Below are 8,905 nucleotides of genomic sequence, written 5' to 3'. Positions count from 1 at the left end.
ATAGGTACAAGAAACCCATAACCAGCAGCCCAGAAATCCCTCAGCGCAGGAAAGCTTCCAGTGGCACCTTTTATGACACGAGGTCCGGGAGGAGGTAGGCAGGAAAAGTAGATGCCTGCCCTCAGTTAAATGAAGAAATCAGATGAGCCAAAAGGAATGAAAACCTTCAGTTTGCACTGGAGGCCCTGGAGAAGTTGCTTCACATTGTCTCAGATTGTCCAGGCAGAGCCCCAGGATGAATAACAGCAGCAGAAGCAATCTTGCTTTACTGATCTTAACAGTTAATCTTTAATTAAGCTATGGACTGTTTTGGTCATTAATGTAATGTAGCAGGAAGGAATGAAGCCTCATAAAAACTCCATCCTTGCTCCAATAGATCATGCTGAACCTCCAGGGAACGTCTGGGCCATGGGTGCTTCATGGGCATGCCCACGGGAAGGAGATTTCTCCAGGGCCTGACCCATGGCCACGCTGAGTTTCCCACATCCCTCCTCGCGGAGGGGTCTCCAAGAGCTGGGGAGCAGCTCGTTTGGTCAATCTGTGATTATTCGAGTAGGAGGTTTGTTGGGTGCTGGCCAAAAGCTGATTGAATAAGAACCGCCTCAGAGGACTGTGGGGCAGACCCAAAGCTGAATGTAATTACCGGCTTATTTCTAAATTAATATTTTGTTAAGGGTTTGGGATACAGCTTGCTTTCCCCCGCCCTCCTTCACCGCACACACCACTGATCTGGGTTTGTTCAGCCTTGGAGCGTGCTTCAGGTTTTACTACATGTGTCTGAGATTGTTAAAACCTGTGAAAGCTGGGACCGTGTAAAATCAGAGAAAAAAATAGGGGGGAGGAAAAATGGTTGGGAATGGGTGAATGTCATATAAATAGCAGTAAAACTGTTAAATCTATTTGCATTTCACACCCAATAATTTTAGACTCCACCTCGAGAGCACTGCTTGAAAGTCAGCACTTTTAATTGTCCAGTAAATTTCTTTGCAGACAGCTGCTTCATAAACTGCCATTGCTGTGCGCAGTGAGAAAAAACAGATAAGTGATTTATCTGGGGATGGAGACCAAAACGGCCATTTGTGTGTCACTGGTTCCCCCCTCTGTTTCACTGAAACCAGCACGTGAGGGCGTTCGGTTGCAGATCTGAGTCTGTCCTCGGATGCCGACCCAGACCCAGCAGCTCCAGCTTGCAGGGGTGAGATGTGGCTTGGCCACTGCCACCAAAGGTGGTCCCTGGAGGGTCCGTAGGTCACCCTGCCCACCAAGCCTGCCATCGGCTGCCTGTGCCCAGTAAATCACGCTCTGCCGGGCAGGGAGTATGCAAGCTTTTTACGTGCAGCCGTAAAGTAATGGCTTATAATTCAATTAGAGCTCGGGAAAATCTGCTGAGTTATGTCACGTCTATTTAGCCTGGCATTGGTTTCTTGGAGGTCTAAGAACATGGCCAACGGGGAACTGAGGTGTGGTGTGGTTTTCTTTTTAGTTCCCTTTTTTATTAAAAAAAAAAAAAAAAAAAAAAAGTGGGGGATGGGGATTCTGGACATAAATTTTTATGGGATTGCTGCAGCAGCTGAAGGACTGTTCAGTGTCCTCAGAAATGGGCAGAGAAAGGATCAGCCTGGTTTGGTCTGCACAACAGCTTCACAGAAAGTCCACTCTGGCCGCTGCTGCTTCTTACGTCCCATTTCTGAGTCTTTATGGACATGTATCTCTTGATTTTCACAAAGCTCCACTTCTCCCTTGCTCTTCCTTTTTCCTTTCCCAGTGTCTTGTCTTTCTCTGCCACCTCTGTCTTTCCTCTCTCCCTGTTGAAGCCCGCCGCAGCACTGCTGAGCCCAGCAGGGGTGCTGGGCTGCCCCAGGTCCCCTGCAGTCACCCAGCGATGGGCACCGTAAGGGGACTGGGGGGGAATGTGAAGCAATAGGAAGCAGTGGTGCTGGGAGGGAGATCCTGCAAGGCAGCGGGGGGAAGAGAAGATGAGGAGCTAGAGACCAGAGGGGCACTGACCATGTGAAAAAGGCCATGATTTAGGGAACTTTCTAATATCGTGGACCTGCTCAGATCTTGTTGTTGTTGTTGATTTTTCTTCATTATAAAAATTATACATATATATATAATTATATATATAAATATAAAATAATATGATAAGATATAATAAAAATAATATAAATGACAATTATATATATGTATATATATTGCAAAAGAAAGCTACACCTGCACTGCTATTCTGCTTCTCTCCAAAGGCTGGTTGGGTGAAAAATCAGTTATAGAAAAAAAGAAAAAGAGGATAGAAATTCAAATTCTTGACAAAAACAGCTTGCACAGTCTCCTCTGGGTGCCTTTCCCTGGTGCTGCCCCCACATAGGCACACGGGCCCTCACACAGCTGCGTGCAGATGGACGGGGACTCGGGGCAGGTCTGCAGGGGTTTGCTCACAGTCCGTGCACCCGAGCTGCCTCTGCCCCACGGTCACGGATGCAACAGCAAAGTGTGTGTGCGTGTGGTGTTAATGCTTGCAAGCAGCTCTATTTTTTTTAACCAGCTGCTTAATAATGAGGACATTACTGTTTCTTTATTCATTTTTAAAGGTCCTGTGTGATCACAAATAGATTTATGTACCAGCTATTGTTTAGATAGGTACAGTAAAGTAACCACCAGCCCTGTCTATTGATGCATGTGCTTTATCATGCATTTAATAGTCTTATTTCTCTGTAATGAATGAGTCCTCCAGTGGGAAATAAATTGAAATGCCAGTTTAGGGATCAATCAGTGCACATATGCAGCCTCTATAATGGGAAGTACATGTTCTGTAGTGAAGGTATTTTTCCGGAATGGCTTGGCTGCACTTCGTTACCGCAGGTCTTGGCTTTCTTAGGGTTCAAGTCCAGAAGAAATGGATTAACTGGTTCTGGAAAAAAATCAGAATTGAAAGAAAATATACTAAAAATATGTATGTTCCCAGATGATAAAGATGCAGTTCCCAATTGCTCTGCGTTTGTGAGACATTTACTTAGAGAAAAGCAACAGAAACGCAGTGCCTGAGTGGAGCCCTGTGTGCATTCAGGTGGGAGAAGTCCCTGTCAAGGCTCAGCGCCGTGGGGGCGTGGGGTCCACTGGAAAGCTTCGTGTGCTTGAAACCACACAGAGGACTGCAAGTCTGCAGGGCCAGACCACGTTTCCAGAATAGCAATAAAACAAACAATTAGAGGATGGGACTTCAGGGCCTGTTGGATGAGGAGCAGGGCAGACTTTCCTGCCTGCTGGCGCTCATGCTGAATCCCCCATCCTTTCCTGGCCTGACCATGTGGCTGCGCTGGGTAGAAATGAGGGAATGTGGCTTAATTTCCAGGGTTTTCAGAAGGTCTGATCCAAAGCTTGTTTGAAATGATGACGTTTCCTTGCTGTCTTCAATGACTTCCATAGGAGGTCCAGCAGGAGCAGAGCCAAAGGAGTTCATTATCGACAGCCTGGAGGCTTCAGTTTGAGTTTGGGTGTCTTTGCCTTGGCTTTCTCAGGCAAGTTGTCATCCTAGGGGTAGGGTTAAGCCCTTGTAACTTATCTTACCCCACCTCGGCTCCCTCTGGAGTCAGTGGAGAGTGGTGAGCACCAAGAGAGGACAACTCATCCCATCAAGTCATCCCAAATCCCCCCAGTGCCCCTGGAGAGCTCCAGCCCTTGCCCATGCTGCCTTTGCAGCCGGTGAGGAGCACAGATATTACTGCAAGTGTCAGCTGTGAATGTGATTTTAATGCTAGGCAGGAAAGAATATGTTAAAAGTTAATTTGCAATAAAATATGTCCACCCCCCCCCCCCTTTTTTTTTTTTTTTTTTGCTTTTACAAGGGGTTTTTAACCGGGTAGGCTGAAGTGGTTTGCAGCAATAACGGGTCTGTCGCAGGGGTGATAGATATCACTTCGCTGATGGCAAAACGACATGAATCAGGCTTGTCTGCCAGCGTGATCACCTAATTGTGCCGGCAGAGTTCAGCAAGGCCACCACAGCCGCTCTGATTAGACCTAGTCTGTGGGTTATCCTGCTCCCGAGCCTCATCTCTCAGCTCTCAAGGCTGGGGAGAAACACGTCAGGGCGGCTGCCAAGGACTGCACGAATTGTCCCCGGCACTGGGCGATTCTCCTTCCCGAGCCGAGCCCAATACCCTTGAAAAGAGATGGAGAAACACGGGGCGCCTCAGCAGGGGAGGGCGGGAGGTGGATGAACGGTAAGAGCTCTTCTTGCATCTTCGGTAATATTGATCTTGCCATTAATAATGCGACGAACCTTAAGTGAAATTCGAGTGTCAGTGCCAAGGCAGGTTATTTCTGTCATAAACGGGACATCAGGCAGCTTGAGAACGTTGATATTAAGATGGATGGAGAGGAGAGAGGGAGTACGAGACGGTGCCTCTCGGGAGCCCATGCTTCGTAGGTGGGAGAGAGAAGGTTTCACCACAGGGATGGGGTTCAGGGGAAGTTCAGTGCTTCTCCAGCCTGGATACCACAAAACAAAACGCCCCACAAATTCAATATATATATATATATATATTTTTTCTGAACCTGATTTTTTCTTTCTGGCTTCCTTCTCTCTTGAAAAAATAGTGAACGTTTCTTTTGGAAGCAATATTTTCTGTCAACATGGCTCTCCACATAGTAAACTGCTCCGTTCCCATAGTGCTACATAATATTTCTCCAGTCAGGTGCCTGAAGGCTCTCTAAAAGCAAAAAAATGAGGCTCCTAAATGGGATGAGGCCATGCTGTAAGTCCGCCAGGTCCCCACGCTTATTGGCTCACCAGGTGGCAGAGTCTGCCTTGAGCAGGCTGGAGCATGGCCAAGCCTCGTGTTTTCTAGTGGTGGGTTCAAAGACTTTCCTTCCCCATGCCCCCCCAGACCAAACAATCTTTCATTATGTTTCAAATTAATTTCTCAGATGTTTAGTTGTAACTTTTATTTGCTGGGAGGGTAGAAGGTTACTGTCAGCCCAGGGTTGGGAAGTGGGCAATGCAATGAGTTACCTGCTAGAATCGCCCTGTTTGTTAGCACTTACACTGATTTTGGATGGCTTCAAACACGTCTGTATTGAGTGTGGCCATGCCTTCGGCACCCACCTGGGGTGCTCAAGACCTCAGGCTGGGTCCAGGTCTTCTGCATCACCCACAAAATTCTCACCAGCCTTGACTTATCCTGTTAAAATATTGCATTCCCTTCCTCTGAAAACTAAGCCTTGTTGGTCAACAGATAAGGAACTGGGGATAAATAGTTAAGAAGAACCAGAGTGGATTTGGTACCTCAGGGTACCTCAGGCTTTGCTACTGGCTGGTGACATGATGGGGACTGAATTCTTTCATGGTATTTTGCCGTTGACTGAAAAACATATACGGGTCACTGGGAACCCAAATCTCATGTTTAATCTTTTTCCTATTGCAACCCTTCCTAAAGGCCTTTGATATGCTGTATTTTCCCTTTCTTCTCAGGGTTTTTAGAGGACATAGGAGTCCTCTAACATTTCACATGCTTTAAAAATGCAGCTTGGGTGATGCAGAACATAACCTTAAAATTTCCTTCCTGTAGCTTTTTTTTTATTATTTTATTTTATTTTATTTTTAGCATTTGGTGAAGCTACTTAGCTTACTTCTTTTTTTTTTTTTTTTTTGGTCTGAATGGGACACAGAGTAGTGTAGATATGTGCTCCAGATTAGATGCAGATACAATGCAAACACACTGCAGAGGAAATCCTGGTGGGGTCAGGTTCCCTCCTCAGATTCTATCTTTGCACTGAGTTGCTCAGCGTGGTAACTCAATCTTATTTAACAGTTTCCTTCAAACCAAGGTGATGTTGTTTTCCAAAGCATTAAAAAGCTGTAGCTAATTACATCTTTATGTCATTAAATATCCAGAACATTGCACATATATTTCAGGAAATGGCATGACCTAATTTACAAACCTATCACCACATGTGCAGTGCCCATGAAAGTAATTTCATAAACATTTCTTTGCTTCTTCCAGCTCACTGCCTCCATTTTCAGCAGGGCTTGGTGAAAAGATGCTACCACAAAACCATCCTTTGTGCTGGTTTCCTCCAGGAAAACCCAGCAGTCCTAGACATGTCTCCTGGATAGAGGGACTCTTTGGAGAGCTTTCAAACCAGCAGCACAGGAGAGATTTGACATGGAGCCCGGCTGCAGAGTATCTGCCATGAGGAGAGAAGAGCTCTCAGCAAAACAGCCTGGGCAGGAGGCTGGAGAGGGACATTTTCACTGCTAGATGTTGTCTCCTTGCACATGCAGGGGAGAAATGCAACAACTCAGGTCACTGTTGGGTAGGAGTAAGGGGCTGGAGTCCTGGGCTGGGGGAAGAAGAGGAGAGCAGTGGGACAGACAGAAGGAAGCTGTGGGGTCTCTCTTGTGCCAGGGCTCCTAGCTATGGTCTGGATAAAGAGACTGATACTCACAAAATGGTGCATGCAGCACCTCTGTAAGCTTTCCTGTTCGGAACTGTCATAGGCTAAGACCGAGTTTCACCTATGGCTATAGGCAGTTGTAGCAGGCCTTTAGGAATTTTGTTCCTTACTAAGTTTCTTCAGGGGCTTTTTGGGCATATCATCAGCAAGATGGGAGGCAGCGTGCACCACCCCACCTTGAAACGCAGCAGGGTATTTGGATAAACCACAACTTAGAAAAAAGGGATTTGTCTGCAGGTGGAAAATAGATATTTGGTATGAAGGGCATTGACATTTTTGCATGAGAATAGCCAACCCCAAAACAGGCAGACGAGACCCAAAATGAGTTAAATATAGACCTGGAAGGTTTATCACCTTTACTATAATTCACACTGTACCATTGGGATTTGTCACCTGGTTTCTACGTGTCTACATTTGTATCATGTTTTACATCTTCTCCTTCCAGTCTCCAAGGAAGGAAAACATCTCAGGGGGCTGATTGCATTGTGATCTAAGTATTGGCCCCACCAGCCTAAACCCTGTGTGTTCCAGCTCCAGTGCCTGTGCCAGGTGGGATTTCGGCAGGCACCCATTGCCATGGGATGGGTCCGGTGCCTCCTCCTCCTCCTCACAGTGAGGCTGCAGGCTCCAGGTGCTGGGAACTTCGGTGCTGCGGTCATTAGTGGTGCAATTCCCCCCCACACCTAGAAATGTAATAAAAATAATACTGTAAATATTATTCCCTTTCTCCCTCCCAAGACTCCTCTGTCAAAAAAGACACCACCTTAAAAAATAAAAATAAAACAGTGAGATCAGCTGCTCTCTCCAAGCAAAGCTGGTGTTGGTTTCCTGGCCAAGAAGGATGACAAAAACCTTCCCTTTTTTTAATCAACATGAAAAACGCCCCTACCCTGCCCTGCCCTACCCACCAGCTCAGCCTCCCACCCATGACAGCCCCTTCCCTCCCAAACAGGCAACAGATTTCAATTTAGCTTTGAGCGAGGGAAGCTCAATTGGGTTATTAAATTTCACACACTAATTGACACGCCTGCCGTAAAATATAACTTGCACAAACACAATTTATACTAATGACACGGGGGGGGGGGGGGGGGGGGGCGTTCTGCTTCCAGTGCCTCTCTGCTTCCCCTCTGTGACAGCTCCCATGGGAACCCGGCTTAATTGCACACGGGCAGTGAGCGGGGTGGGAGGTTAAAGAGGACTAAACACGGCCCCGCTGCTGGGATGTTTCCTGCACCGAGGGGAGGGCAGCGATGAGGTTGTCCAGGTTTCGGTGCCCACGCACAGCTCCCAGGGCACGCTGTGCTTCTGCTTATTAAATCCTGGGTGGCAACGGATTAACCTCAGCTGGGTCCCCGGGCACGAGTTAAGTGCTGGTGTTTTACACCCAGGTCTGTCTGGAGAGCTTCATTTCCCTGTAACAGGCAGGGGCAGTGGCTTAGTGGCATTTGAATGGTTTCCTCATCCTCCCATTGCTTGGGAAAATGCTGCCATGAACCAATTCTCACCGACGTTTCCCTCCTTGCCATGCCACTGCAGAGCTTCGGACACAAAGCTCAAGGAACTTTTCTCCTCCATTTCCCCATCGTGACAAGTCAAGTTATTACACTACAGCCATATTCCAGTAAGCGATGGTACTGCCAAGCTGATTTTAGACGTGAAGGGAGCATCACATCTGGGCTCTGGTGGCATCTTTGCACAGTCATGCCATCCTTCTGAAGCAAAAACCCAGGGACTCGCAGGGAGGATAAACGTTGCAATACTCCAGTATCTTCCCATTCCCAGCCACTGAGCTGCAGCTGGTCCAGGAGCAAACCGCCAAAATGGCCAGGCCCCAAGGTCCTGCCTGGGGTCTTTTTTTTTTTTTTTTTTTTTTTTTTTGTCAGGAAGGGGTTGAATTTGGACACAGATCATCCCTTTTTCCCATTCTAGGAAAAGACAAGGCTCGGACCCAGGGCCTCGGCCACTCATTAATGCAGATCATGGATTTCATTAGAGTGATTGCTCAATTCTGGTATTACCAAGGCATAAATCTCCCCATCAGGCACTCCCAGCCCTCAGGCCAGAGCCCCCAGGGCAGGCCAGCAGCCCCCAGCCCAGGTCATCATCCTCAACCCATCACCCACCCTATTCCCTGCAAGTCCCTAACTGGGCCCACGGATTTGGGCTGGGAGGGGGGGAGGGCTGATACTGGGGCTGGCTGCCCCTTTGTAGCAGCCACCACCTTTTCTTTACTCGTTACTCCGCTGGAGCTTCTCTATCTTTCCCAGGCAGGAACATAACGCTGGGGTCCTGATGTGGCTGTCCTGAGCAAGGTCTCAGGGATAGATGCCTTCCCCCAAATCATGCCCCCCTTGGGGCATCCCAAAACCTCGCTGCTCCTGGCCTGCCTGTGCTGGAGGGAGTGGGAATCCATGAGAAGACAGCAGATACTTGCCACCAGCCTGCTTCTC

Source organism: Oxyura jamaicensis, chromosome 18, assembly GCF_011077185.1.
Source record: "Oxyura jamaicensis isolate SHBP4307 breed ruddy duck chromosome 18, BPBGC_Ojam_1.0, whole genome shotgun sequence".
Lineage (NCBI taxonomy): Eukaryota > Metazoa > Chordata > Aves > Anseriformes > Anatidae > Oxyura > Oxyura jamaicensis.
This window is presented reverse-complemented; position numbering follows the sequence as displayed.